Raw genomic sequence first — 15,599 nt, 5'->3', positions numbered from 1 at the left:
GATTTACTCCTATATTTTCCTCTAAGAGTTTTATCTCTTTAGCGCTTATATTTTGATCCTGATCCATTTTTTAGTTAATTTTTCTATATGGTATGAGGTAATATCCAACTTCATTATTTTTGCATATGGATATTCAGTTTTCCCAGCATCATTTGTTGAAAAGACTATTCTTGCCCCATTGAATGGTGTTGGCACCCTTGTTGAAAATCAATTGACCATGTGAAAGCTTCTTTCTAGACCCTTAATTCTATTCCATTGATCTATACGTCTATCGTTATGCCCATACACAATGTTTTCATTACTGTGACATTATAGTAAGTTGTGAAGTTTAGAATAGTGAGTCCTTCAACTTGGTTATTTTTCAAGATTATTTTGGCTATTCTGGGTCCCTTGTTATTCCATCGGAATTTTAGCTTCTGAAGGAATGCAATCCTTCTGATACCTTGATTTTAGACTTCTGACCTCTAGAACTGTAAAATAATCAATTTGTGTTATTTTAAGCCACTAACTTTGTGGTAATTAGTTAAGCAGCAATAGGAAAATAATACATATTTCTTAGTTCAAATTTTTTTCCAAGGGAATATCAAATTATACCCAATGACTAGTACTGAGAATGTATCCTTTTCTCTCTAATTGGAAATTCAAGGATGGGGGGTTGGGTGGGAAAGTTGTGCAAGAGTAACATGTTTTTTAAGGATCATAATGACGGTTGTCTCAACAATAGACTATGTGGGAAGGTAGAGATATAAACAAATGAAGATAAGTGAGAAGGTTATTAACTAATCCAGTTGAGAGCCAAGGTGACTTGGACCGGGTAGTAGCAGTTGTGGTAAGAAATGGTCAGACTTGACTTCCGGTTAGGATGGAGGTGTAGGTAAACATACTTTGCCCTCTTGCACAACCATAGAAAGAATTACAACTTGACTGCAAAACAAAAATCATCCAGAACTGCCAGAAAATCAAACAGTAAGGAAATCTGACAGCCAAGGATTTAAAGAAGCTACATTCATTCAGTTGTGTAAGAGAGGCAGAGATGCAGAGATGCCTGGAGAGGCGTGGAGAGGTGATGGCAGAGGAGCAGACAGTCCCACATTCATGTGTGGTGGATAAAAATTGCGAGGGAGGTGGGCAGGGCAGGGGAAAGCAATGGGGGGAAAAATGGAACAACTGTATTTGAACAACAATTTAAAAAAGAAAAAAGAAAAAAATTCAGGAGGGATATCTTAGGAATGAGTGATCTCAACCCTAAGTCAGACCACACAGCCCAGGGTCCCAGCACAAGGAAGAGAAATCCCCATAGCTTCTGGCCGTAAAAACAAGTGGAGGTTGGGGCAGCAAAAGAAATAGTTGGCTTTTCAGAAGACTTCACTTAAAGGGCCTGCACAGACTTAGAACATATGCAGACCTAGCCCCTCTGGAATTCAGCACCAGGGCAACAGCTGGAAGGGCACCAGTCACGTATGGGGTGAAATTGAAGTGACTGGAGACAAGATAAGGGCTGGGCAAATCTCCAGAAGCCAGGCAATGGGACTATCTCCTCTCCAAGCCCTCCCCCCTCACATAGCCACAAAATGGTGAAGTGGGTTGTCTAACCCTGGCAATTACCTAAGGCTCCACCCCATACAACTTACAAATGCCTTTTCTACAGTAGGTCACGTTACTATTATGGGGAGTCAAAGCAGCTCTAATACACAGAGATTAACACTGGGAGGCTGCCAAACTGAGAAAACAAAGAAATATGGCCCAAATGAAAGAACAGAATAAAACTCCAGAAAAAAAAATTAAACAAAATTGAGATAGCCAACCTTTCAGGTGCCAAGTTCAAAGCACTGGTGAGCAGGATGTTCAAAAACTCATTGAGGACAGCAACAACATAAAAATACCCAGGAAGAAATGAAGGTTACACTAAGTGAAATAAAGAAAAATTTACAGGGAACCAACAGTGGAGGGGATGAAGCCAGGATTCAGATCAACGAGTTGGAACATAAGGAAGAATTAAGCACTCAACCAGAGGAGCAGAAAGAAAGAAGAATTAAAAAAAAAAATGAGGATAGTATAAGGAGCCTCTGGCACATCTCCAAATGTACCAACATCCGAATCATAGGGATGTCAGAAGGAGAAAAGGAAGAGCAAGAAATTGAAAACTTATTTGAAAAAATAATGAAAGAAATTTCCCTAATTTGGTGAAGGAAATAGACATACAAGTCCAGGAAGCACAGAGAGTCCCAAACAAGTTAGATCCAAAGAGGACCACACCAAGACACATCATAATTAAAATGTCAAAGGTTAAAGATAAAGAGAGAATCTTAAAAGCAGCAAGAGAAAAGCCTAGCGTTACCTACAAAAAAGTTCCCATAAGACTGTCAATTAATTTCTCAAAGTAACTTTTGCAGCCAAGAAAGGACTGGCAAGAAATATTTAAAGTGATGAAAATCAAGGACCTACAACCTAGATGACTCATCCAGCAAAGCTATCATTTTGAATGGAAGGGCAGATAAAGTGCTTCCCAGACAATGTAAAGCTAAAAGAGTTCATCATCACCAAGCCATTATTACATGAAATGTTAAAGGGACTTACTTAAGAAAAATAAGAAAATCAAAACTATGGACATTAAAATGGCAACAAATTCACAACTATTAACAACTGAATTAAGAAACAAACAAACTAAGCAAACAACCAGAACAGAAACAGAATCATAGATATGGAGATCATTTGGAGGGTTATCAGGTGGGAGCGTGAAGGGGGAGAAGTGGGTAGGTACAAAATAGATGGAGGATGTTAAGAATAGTATAGGAAATGGAGAAGCCAAATAACTTATATACATGACTTATGGACATGAACTAGGAGTGGGATTGCTGGAGGTAATAGGGGGTACCAGGTGAAGTGGGGCAAAGGGGGAGAATAGGGACAACTGTAATAGCATAATCAATAAAGTATATTTTAAAAAAATGGTCAGACTCAAGTTGTGTTTTAAAGATAGAACATATAGGATATCCAGAGGAACTAGATGTGACATATGAGAATAAGAGCAATCCAGGATGATTTTTTGGTCTGAGCAATTAATAGAATAGAGTTGTCATTTATTAAAATAAGATACACTGCCCTAATTGGTAGCTCAGTTGGATAGAACACTGTCCCAATACACCAAGTTTGTGGATTCCATCTTTGGTCAGGACACATACAAGAAACAACCAATGAAGGCATAAATAAGTGTAGCAATAAAATGATGTTTCTTTTTCTCTTCCTTCTCTCTTTTTCTAAAATCAATAAATAAAAACTTAAAAATATAATCAGATAAACTATATGATGAACAGATTTAGAGGAAGAAAAACATTGTTGAACATATACACTCTCCAAATGGAGTTCCAAGTAGGAGCTGGAAAAGTTATTGACCTGGGATTGGGTTAAGAGGTCAGGGCTAAAGATAAGAATTTTGGAAGTCATCAGCATATAGATGCTATGAGATTGGCTGAAATAATCTGGGAAGGGAAAGTAGATAGAACAGAGGGCTAGACATTGAACCTTGATGAACTCCAAAAAATGTTGAAGAGGAGGATTCAGCAATGGGACCTCAGAAAAAGTGGTCTATGAGGTAGAATGAAAATCAAAGAGATATGATGTTCTGGAAGCCAAGTGAAGAACTTTTTTCAAAAAAAAGGAAGTGGTCAACTCTGCCAACAACATGAAACTGAGAAGTAAGCATTGGATTTGGAAATACGAAGTTTGAAAACTTTGCCAAAATTATTGAGACAAAGCCTGATTGGCAATAAAATTAAATATACAACATCTCGCTGTAAAGTGGGAGTGAGGTATAAAGCAGCATTTACAGTACCAGGGGAAGTCAGGGTCAAGAAGCATTTTTTTGAAAGATGGGACATACTGAAGTATATGGCTCTGAGCATCTTTTACTTATCTGACCCAAATCTACTCCATAATCTCCCTAACCCACTCTGCTCTTTGGAAGTGTTGGTCTTAAGCCAAATGTCCTACTCTCTCAACCTGTTCTCTGACCCTTCTCCCATTTACAGGGATTAGACATGTGTACACCAAGATGGACTGGGAGTAGAGCAGGACAAATCCCCTGTAGCACTGTAAGGCACAAGCCCTCTCCTCCCTGTCCCCGGGGTAAAATTAGCAAATTTCCAAAGGGAGAGTTTTTCTCAAAAGCAGAGGTGGAATCAGAAAAATAAGACATTATTTCAAGAAAGGTACTTCAGACATATAATAATAATTAGACAAAGATTTTAAAAAATGAAATAAAATTAACAAAACCAAAAATCTTCCTGAAAATGCAGGTAAAAGGAAAGGAATTGCAAAATCTTTTTTATCCTTTGACATTTGTCTATTAACTTGTCATCTGTTTAAGCTTAAAAACAAAATGAGCCAAAGCAAACCAAACCAAAACAAAACAAAATATTCAATAAAATAAAAGTAAAATGAAAAATAATGTCCTGTTGTACGTGGTGCTAAGCCAGAGGTGTCCACATAGCAGTTTGTCCCGCTTGCTTCTTTTTTACTTGCACAAAGGAAATTCAAAGGAGCAAATAAAAGGCTACATTTTTAGTGCTAGGCAACCAGTCACCACAGTCCTACCAAATGACCAAACACCCCTAAAGCCTGCTCACTCTTTCACCCTCTCTGTTCTGGTCTTTGGACACTTGCTCTTCCTCCAGGGCAGCCTGTGAAGAATGGACAGGGCAACTCAGTAGAAGCAGGAACCCCAGTAAGGAACTTGGTTGTTTTTTTGTACCACTGTTTGTGGAGGGATAGGGTGGGCTCCTCTGCCAGCTCTGTGTTGTTCTCTGTGTCTGCTCCACCAAGCTCCTTGTTGTGGTTCTGACTTACTTGGAATAATATTGATACCACAAGGAACTACTGAAATATTTGCCATGTCCCCAGCTCTATTCATGGCTCATGCTGACTTAGTAATTCTGTTTGCTATCATGTGGCCACCTCATCCTGTACCCCGTGGCCATACCTAACAGAGTAAACTGACTGAAAAACAACCAAAACAGAGGCTGGCCTACATCCTGTACAATGGGATGGCATAAAGTCCTGTGTCTTAACTGAGGTAGGGCTTTGCTCACAGAAGATTGAACCTTACAAAAAATGTAGAGCTATGGAATTTTTCACTTTATAAGTTATAAACACTTTCTACCACCTGGGATGGAAAAACAGTATGCTTTTGGAATCAGACTCTCCCTGGGTTCTGGGAAGTATTAATTTTAGTTATATGGATATAAATTAAGTGTCTACCAAATTTTCCTGGGAAATTCAATGAACATGCCCAAATATAGAAGATTTATGTTAAAAAATTAAGTGTCCTATTTAGAAAAGTAAATTGGTATATCTTTCAGCAGAACCAATTCTCTAAACATGATATTAAAACATTTCCCCAATATGGTATTAAAATAGCTTATACATACTTGTTTTGGAGAAATAAATGTGATTTTGTCCAAGTAAGTAAAAATAGGAAATGAGAACTGAAGACAAACCACAATTATCCAAAATAAACTTTACTGTTTGGTTGTAAGCCTATATGTGATATTATTAAAAACTGAATTATTCATATTTTGGAAAATGCACTGCTCATTATTTTCAGAGGAACATTTTGGTGAGAGCCGATGCTAAGGAAAGACAGCCCCAAAGGGTGGGGAAATAAGAGGATGCGTGCTTCTGCCCTTAATATTTAATCATCCTGGGAAAAGGTAAATTCTGGAACATAAAATGAAGACTCTGTAGGAAAGATAAAAGCAACTTCCCCTCACCTAACCTTGGAAATGTGAGAAATGGACTTTAGGGAGGAGAAATTTGCTCAAGGGTACTCTAGCAAGAATTAAGCCCTCTCATGGAAGTAAGATAAGGCATAGTTTCAAAACACTGTGCTGAGGCCGTTCAGGCTAGCATGAGGGTGAGGCAAGCCAGATACCCAGGGCACAACATTTCAAGAAGTACTCTCTTTCAGGGTTGTGCAAGTGCTGGGCTGGCATCACAAACAAGAAAAATACCTTATGAAACTTTCTGCCCTGGGCACCTTGCTTGCTTTAGCCTAGTCCTTGATGTGTGTGGCATTCTGCCTTATTGGAGAATGAGCTGTGGCTAACAGATTCTCACTCACGGGAGTTCAACTGCAGAATCCAGCAGGTTAAAGGTGAGAGCAGGCGCTCAGAAGTGCGAACCTTGAGGGGATCGGAACATGTCACCCCCAAAATATAATGCTTTGCTCTTGAGAAGTAGCACATGCAGGAAGGGCTCTCTGATCTCCCTCTTTCTGCTTAAGAGCAGATCACAAAATTTCCTATGAGAAAGTTGTCCTACTTGTACAGGAAGAAAAAAAATTCTTTTTTTTTTTCCTTAAGATTTTATTTATTTTTAGAGAGAGGGGAAGGGAGAGAGAAAGAGAGGGAGCGAAACATCAGTCTGTTGTTGCCTTTTGCGCGCCCCCAACTGGGGACCTGGCCCACAACCCAGGCATGTGGCCTGACTGGGAATTGAACCGGTAACCCTTTGGTTCGCAAGCCAGTCCTCAGTCCACTGAACCACACCAGCCAGGGCAAGAAGAACATTCTTATCATCAGAGGGGAGTGAATGCCAACATACATCTGTACAAACAAAACTATGAGAACAACCCTTATTCTACCCCATATATTTTCTAGTCACTTCCTCACAATTTACCTTTCCTGGAAGCTTAAACTCTTCTTCATTGTCTTGTCACTCACTCCTTCACACATTTATCATTCTTTTTGTTAAAAAGAGTAGATAAGCTCTCAGTCCTAACTGCTTCTTCAGGTCTTCAGTTTTCCTATGAAGGGTCCAAGTGCACATAAAAATATTAAATAAAATTTATATACTTTTCTCCTGTTACATGTCTCATGTCAGTTTAATTCCTAGGCCTGGTCTCAGAACCTAAGTAGGTAGGAAATAAGTTTTTCCTCTTCTACAGGGGCTATCAGTATATTGAAGAGAATTACTGGAAGTTTGAGGACACAGAAACTGTGAGCTGGAAAAAAGACAAAGGTGAGGAAGTCCATTGGTAGTAGGGAGAGAATCAGACATAGGGTAGTAAAAGATAGGCAGAGAGTAGTCAATCCTGTAACACTGGAGAGATAGTTCTTTTTCCTTTTAATTTTTTAAACTTATGTTTTAGAGAGAGGGAAAGGGAGGGAGAAAAACATCAATGTGTGAAAGAAACATCAATTTGTGTGTGTGAGAGAAACATCAGTCTGTTGCCTCTCACATGCCCCCAGCTGGGAACCTGGCCTGCAACCCAGTCATATGCCCTGACTGGGAATCAAACCTGGTGATTTTTTTGTTTTCAGGCTGATGCTCAATCCACTGAGCCACACCAGCCAGGGTGAGAGATCGTTCCTGCATTTCTACTGCTAAGAACTATGGAGCTGTTTTGGATTCTGCATGACTACTCAGTCCTATGGCACCCAGCTATACCATGGTCCCTGCCATTCATGAATGAATCTTTCTGTGGCAAGCTTCAGAAAATGGCTCTGACTATCTTCAGCAGAAGGGAATTGAATCAAAAGGCATTAGGAATATAATCAAATAGATAGCAGGTGAGAATCAGGCCTGAGAACGGGTGGAACTAAGACAGCCCTAGAGACAATAGTAGACTCTGTGGCAGGAATGGTCTGGTCGGGATGCTTGTTATACAAGCAGAAGAGAAACTTTCATTACTGATACCTTTAGTCTCTATCCCTGCATTAAAAATGCTAATTACGGGGAGGGAATATACAATGCCCTAGCTTGGGTCAAGGACCTGACCTCCATACCTTGGGTCACAAGCCAAGTCCCAAATAAAAGCTCTAATAAATTAACCAAAGTGGAAGAGGTAATAGGGAAAAAAAGAAAATTAGGGTGCCAAGAAAGGAGAAAAGAACCGTCCAATACCCAGCAACATAGCTTTTTGTTCTTCCCCAAGTTTGCATACTCCTTCCCACATGCCTGAGATTCCTGTCTCAGATTCCTGTGAGTACCATTACCCTGACTATCCCATAACTGTCACTGAAATGATTCTCAGTCTCTTGCAACCATAACAGCTGAGGCAAATTACTGAAGAAAAGGGTACTGTTCTACTTTTTTTTTGTCGGTCTCCTACAGAAATTAATAAAATTTCTACAAAAGACACCAAGACTCCAACTTGCTTCTTTAAGGACTGTTTGGTTCCCCTGGATTTTCTTGTCTTTTCTGTCAGCTTTCTCTTGGGCATTGTCCATGTGGGAAGGAAAAAATGTCATATTATATTTCAGTAAATGCTTTAGCTTGGTATGGTTCAGAGACCAGCCCAAATAGGAGCAATAATGGGCCCTCACAATCCCGTTTTTTTTTTTTTTAAATTGAGATATAATTCATAGGCCATAAGATTCACCCTTTTAAAAGGAATGCAGTTCAGTAGTTGTTGTATAATCACAAACTTGTGCAACTATCACTACCATTTAATTCTAGAACATTTTCATCAGTTACTCCCCACTCCCTTTTCCTTCTAACCCACGACAACTAATAATCTATTTTCTGTCTCTATAAATGTGCCTATTCTGGACATTTCATATATATGGACTTATAATATGTGGTATTGTGTGCCTGACTTCTTTCACTTAGCATGTTTTCAAGATTCACCCATGTTGAAACATGTATCACCATTTTACTTCTTCTTGTGGCTAATATGCCATTGTATGGATACATCACAATTTATTTATTAATTCAGAATTGATAGAATTTGGGTCGTTTCTACTTTTAGTTACTTGTGAATGATGAATGCTGTTATGAACATCATGTATAAATTTTTCTGTCAACGTATGTTTTTCATTCTATTTGGTATATGCCTCAGAAAGTAATTACTGGGTCATATGGTAATCCTACACATAACATTTTGAGAAACTGACCAATTATTCTGGAGTGGCTGTGCCATTTGCAAAATATGGGGATTCCACTCAGCTCTTCAACACTTTATTTTTATTTTAAACATTCTAGTGGGTGTGAAATGGTATCTCATTGTGGTTTAGATTTGCATTTCCCAGTGGCTGATTATGTTGAGCAACTTTTCATGTGCTTATTGGCTATTTGTGTAACTTCTTTGGAGAAATGTCTATTCAAATCTTTTGTCCATGTTTTAATTGGGTTGTCTTTTTGCTCAGTTGAAAGTGCCCTTTGTTCTGGATACTAGTGCCTTATCTGAAATATGACTTCCAAACATGTCCTTCCATTGTATGGCTTTTATTTCAATTTTTTTACTTTGAAGTACAAATGTTTTTAATTTTGATGAAGTCCAATCTATTTTTTATTTGGTTGCTTGTGTTTTTGGTGGCATATCTGAGAAATCACTGACTAACCCAAGGTGAAAAAAACCTACACCCATGTTTACGTCTAAGAGTTTTATAGCTTCAGCTTTTACATTTAGGTTTTTGATTCATTTAGAGTTAATTTGTTGTATATGGTGCGAGGTAAGGGATCCAAATTCACTCTTTTGCATATAAATATTTTCGTCTTGGAATCATTTGTTGAAAAGATTATTCTTTTACCCTTTGAATTGTTTTAGTACCCTTGTTGAAAAATCAAGTGACTATAAGTATAAGGGTGTATTTCTGGAATCTCATTTTGATTCCATTAATTCATATTGCTATCTTTATGCCATTATCACACTTTCTTGATTGTTGTAGTTTTGTAGTAAGTTTTGAAATCAAGAATTGTATGTCATCTTGGCTGCTGTGGCTCAGTGGGTTGAGCACTAGCCTGCGAACAAAAAAGGTCACTGGTTTGATTCCTAATCAGGGCATATGCCTGGGTTGTGGGCCAGGTCCCCAGTTGGGGGCATGCAAAAGAAAACTGATTGATGTTTCTCTCCCTTTCTCCCTCCCTTCCCTTTTCTCTAAAAAATAAATAAAATTGTATTAAAAAAAATTGTGTGTACTCCAACTTTGATCTTTTTCAAGATTGTTTTTGCTATTCTGGGCCCCTTACTATTTTATTTGAATTTTAGGAGAAATTTATCAATATCTGCAAAAGAAAAGCTTGTTTTGATTGAGATTGCATGGAATCTGTAGATCATTTTGGAGAGTATCACCATCTTAACAATATTAAGTTTTCTAATCTGTGAACATGTCTACATTTATTTAGATCTTCTTTTAATTTCTTTCAACATTTTAATAATTAAAAACTATTTCTAAGTATTTTATTTCCATGATGCTACTGAAAATGAAATTGTTTTCTTAATTTTATTTTCTATTATTTGCTGGTGTACAGAAATTCAATTGACATTTGTAATTGGTCTGTTATTCTTGAACTTTGGTGAATTAATGCATTTCTTGGTTTTAATGAAGTCCTTTGGATTTCCTACATACCAAGTTTATATCATCTGCAAGTAAAAGAAGAAGCTTTATTTGTTCTTTTCCAATCAAATGCCTTTCCCCTCCCCCCCTTAATTGCCCTGAGCAGTACAGGGTTGAAAAGAAGTAGCAAGAGCAAACGTACTTTTCTTGTTCCTGATCTTAGGGGATGTATTGAATGTATTTATCAAAAATATTGAGATGATTATGTGGTTTTTAACTTTATTGATGCGGTGTATTATATTGATTGATTTTGTATGTTGAACCAACCTTGCATTTTTGGGATAAGTCCCACTTGGTCACAGTGTGTGATCCTTTCTATGTGCTCCTGTATTTGGTTTGCAGATCCACAAATATGCAGCTATTATTTTGCTGAATTTTTTTGGCAACTATATTCACAAGGAGTAGTGGTCTGTGATTTTATTTTTTTCCTTGTGATGTCTGTCTGGTTTTGGAATTAGGGTAATATTGACTTCATAGAATGAGTTGGGAAGTGTTCCCTCCTCTTCTATTTTTTTTTTTTTTCCAAGAATTTGGAAGGGCCTTAGTGATGCACTAAAGTGAAGAAAATTAAAGTCTGCTTTGTGCTGTATAATTCTACACTTCTGGATTATAAGAATACAAAATATTACATACAAAGGTAGACTTATGAACAAGGCGCTTAATAGTTAAAGGATAAAAATCAATCTAAGTTTCATCTCAGATAAAGTTTATTCCTTCTTAAAATTTTTGGAGATAATTTACTTAAGCTGTATCACAAACTTATATTTAGAATAATGATTATGTTTGTGAATATAGAAATATAGCATATTCTTTGAAATACATTTAACTAACACAGAAACATATTAATAAGAAAGTTAAAAAATAATCAAAATTCTATCACCCAGAAAAAATAGCACAATTATTTAGTGAACACCACTTTAGACCACGCTATATGTCACAACTATTGAATTCCATATTTAAATGTATTCATTGTTTACCACCAATCTTTTAATTTTACCTTCTCTTTACTTAAATATCATGGATATATGGATTTTATTAAAAAGTAGTTTTGTTCTAGGACTCCTGGGTAATGTGATTCCTGAGTTTCTTTACACTCAGGAATATAAATATGCTTCCTTAAATGCAAACAACTTGGCTGTGTAATAGTCTTGTCTCACATTTTAACTTTTTAGATATTGCTTTATCTTTTGGCATTGAATATTGTTGTGAAAGAGTCAGAATAATTTGATTTTCCCCTCTTATAGATGACGTTTTTGTGTGAAGAAATTCTTTAGTCCTTGAAATTCAGCTGAATTTGGCATCTTCCATCTCAGGTTGATCATTTTTTAAAATTTATTTTTCAATTACAATTAAAATACAATATTATATTAATTTTAAGTGTACAGTTTAGCGATATTTATATACTTCATGAAGTGATCATACAGATAAGTGTAGTAACCCATCTGACATCAGATCAATCATTTCATATCACTTTTTTCTAGAACAAGATGGGTCTTTTAACTTGCAGATTCACTTTCTCTTAATAGTTTTTTCCTGCTGCATTTTTTTAGAAAAAATTAATCTTATGTTGGATAATGTTTGCCTTCTGCAATGATTAACTTCTCTCTAACCGCTTTAACCTTTGTTTTCTTCTCCTCTACCATCATAGTGATTAACGAGGCTTTCTTGTGTGAAATCTCATTTCGGTGGTTTCCATTTTGTTTCTTGCTGTTTCATATTAATCTATTAAATAACAGTTGGTGTTATTTTGGTCCTTGGATTTTTCTTTAATTGTGCAATTTCCCTTTCCATCACCTGTTATTGTTTTATCTGGTATTCAAGCTCTTGCTTTATTGAATTAATAATAGTTTTATTAAATTTTATTAGGTACAAAGCACTCATGAATAGATTTATTCTGTTCTTAATACTGAATATGCATAGTATTTAAATAGTTACAGATGTTTCTTCTTAAACATCTCACACTCCTTTAAGCTTTCACCATCTGCGTATAATTGCAGGGAGAGAGAGAGTGTTCAATGTAGCTCCCTATTTCTATCACGTTTTAATCTTATTTGTTAGGTTGCTTTGGGCTGCAAATAACAGAATCTTTAAGAAACATTCTATTATATCACATAACTACTATTAGAGGTAGTCAGTTCCAATGTTGGGTTTGTAATTTTTTTTTAAGTTTTTTTAAAATTTGTTTTTAGAAAGAGGGGAAGGGAGGGAGAAAAAGAGGGAGAGAAACATCATGTGTGAGAATTTGTTGCCTCCCAGGCGCCCCTAAATGGGGACCTGGCCTACAACCCTGGCATGTGTCCTGCCCAGGAATCAAACCAGTGATCTTTTGGTTTGCAGGCGAGCGCTCAATTCACCAAGACACACCAACCATGGCTGGATCCACAGTTAACTACATCATCAAGGATCTAAGCCCTTCCCATTTTTCTGCTCTGTTATACCTCAAAATCACAAAATGGCTGCCATAATCCCAAGACTCAAGTCCATACACATCAGCAACCCAGGTAGCAAGGAAGGAGAAGAGACTAAAAGGGTCTTATTATTTTTTAGTTTTCTCATTTTTCATAAAAGATAATCTTTCTCAGAACCTCTCTTCTTTTCAACCCCAAACCCTAAACTAACCTTTCCTTCCATTTTGTCAGAACTGGATCATATGCCCTTCCCAAAATAAATCACTGATAAAGGAGAACTGGATCGTCATGAATGGTCTATGGCAGTCATCCTCAAAAGTCTCTCCAGGGACTTTTGGCAATATCTAGAAAGATTTTTGGTTGTCAGAACTTTAAACCAAAATCAGGGTTCTGTTGGCAAGAATGAAGAAGACAATAACAGTTGAGTATATGTGCTACTTATCTATACACCATTGAATAAAGGGAGGAAATCCATTTTCAGCTAGAATACGAATTACTAATTTATTTTTCTTACCACAGGGATTGTTAAACTGTCCTTCCTTTGACATACAAAGAACAAAATAGAACTCGGAGAGAATGTAGAGGTCCCATTATACATAGAGAGAAATGCTTCATAAGCATGCAATCAGAAAAAGAGAAAAGCAATTGTTATTTAACAGTGAAAAATACTTTGGTAGAGTATTAGAAGAATAAACCTTTGAAAAATAAACTAATCAAAATAGTCCTTCAAATGAACTTTATTAATAAGTTTGTAAGTAAAAAAGGGTTAAGTAAAATACAGAATAAATTATTACAGAAAAAGGATATCTGGTAGAAAGAATAATGAGTCCTCAAAGGTACCTATGTTCCAGTCCCTGAAATCTGTGAATGTTACTTTACATGCAAAAAGTGTTTTTTAGATGTGATTGTTAAATTTCCATGAGATTATTTTTGGATTATCCTGGTAGGCCCAATTTAATCACAAAAGTTATTATAAAAGGGTGGTGGGAAGATCAGAATCAGAATAAGAAATTTGACAATGAAAGCAGAAATTGAAAGGATGAAAGAAGAGCCATTAGCCAAGGAATTCAGGTGACTTCTGCAAACTAAAAAGAGTAAGGGAACGGATTCTTCTCTGAAGCTCCCAGAAGGAATGTGGCCCTACTGACATCCATTTTTAGTCCTGATTTCCAGAACTGTACGATAACAAATCTGTGTTGTTCTTAGCCATTAAGTTTGTGTTAATTTGTTACAGCAGCAATAGGACATCCAAACGCAGACCGACATAAAATAAGAACAGCATGAGACATAGCAATGATAATTTGCTGGACTTGGGCAATGCAAAGACAAGAAGAATCAAACTTGAACCAAACAGAGGCAATAGCCGGCTAAACACTAAGTAAGAGTTTTCATCATTTTTCTTAGAGAGAAGGAAACTGGACATTTCTATGGAAATTTACTGTGCACTTGTTACAGTTTGATATATGTATTAGTCAGGGTTTTCCACAGAAATAGAAACAATGAGGGATTGTGTATGTGTATTTTTTTGGAAGGAATTGTCCCATGCAATGAGGGGCAGGGCTGGCAAGTCTGAAATTTGTAGGGCAGGCTGGAAGGCTGGCAATTCAAGTAAGAATTGTTGTTGCTGTCCTGAGAACTCTTTCTACATCCATCTTTGCTCATAATGTTTTCAATTGATTGAATGAGTCCCTCTCATATTATGGAGGGTAGCATGCTTTACTTAAAGTCTACTGATTTCATTATTAATCACATATAAGAAACATCCTTACATAACATCTAAACTGATGTTTTGACCAAACAACTAGACATCATAGCCTAGCCAAGTTGACACATAAAATCAACCATCATAATGTATATATGTGCATTTAACTCTATAGTAAAATATAATAATTATCAACAAATCCTTGTTGTGTTTCATCCACTTGTCTTAGTGTTTAGATCAAGATTTTTAATGTGGAATTTATGGACCTTTAGAGGATCTCCCATCTTCATGTGGTAGTGGGGGTGCAGATAGTTCATGAAGATTTTCCAGCTATATATAGCATTCTGAGTGGATGTATGTTCATATATTTTGGGGGGCAAAAGGTCTATAGCTTTCACCATACTCTCAAAAGAGTCTAGAACAGTGGTTCTCAACCTTCCTAATGCTGTGACCCTTTAATACAGCTCCTCATGTTGTGGTGACCCCCAACCATAAAATTACTTTCATTGCTACTTCATAACTGTAATTTTGCTACTGTTATGAATCATAATGTAAATATCTGATATGTAGGATGTATTTTCATTGTTACAAATTGAACATAATTAAAGCATAGTGATTAATCACAAAAACAATATGCAATTATATATGTGTTTTCCGATGGTCTTAGGCAACCCCTGTGAAAGGGTCATTTGACCCTGAAGGGGTCACGACGCACAGGTTGAGAACCGCTGGTCTAGAAGGATCTGAAATTGGCCAAGGAATGTTAAGGAGCCACTATAGACAGACATCTGTAGTGAACCATTTTTGACATTTGAAGGTTGGGTTCTGATGTCTGAACAAATATGATCCTTACAGACTGTTCTGGGAGTTACTCATTACACAAATACAAAGTCCTCAGTAACTGTAAATAATATATTAAATATACATCTTTGCTTTCCAGCAAAGTTTTTCATGTCTTACTCTGATAGGATATGATGAAGGATATGAAACGGTCCCATAACACAGTCGTCAATGAATCTTTCAGATGAACGTTTTTGGTCACTAAAATTTTGTGGGAAAGCTATTTAGTTAATACATGACAGTGGAGTGAGCAGCAGTGAGGAGCCTTCTAAAATCTTAGAAATAAGAAAGAATGCTGCTCTTTGAACCCTA

The sequence above is a fragment of the Furipterus horrens genome, unplaced genomic scaffold (assembly GCF_987537825.1).
Source record: "Furipterus horrens unplaced genomic scaffold, mFurHor1.1.pri manual_scaffold_2, whole genome shotgun sequence".
NCBI lineage: Eukaryota > Metazoa > Chordata > Mammalia > Chiroptera > Furipteridae > Furipterus > Furipterus horrens.
The sequence above is the reverse complement of the archived record's forward strand: the minus strand, read 5'-3'. Positions refer to the sequence as shown.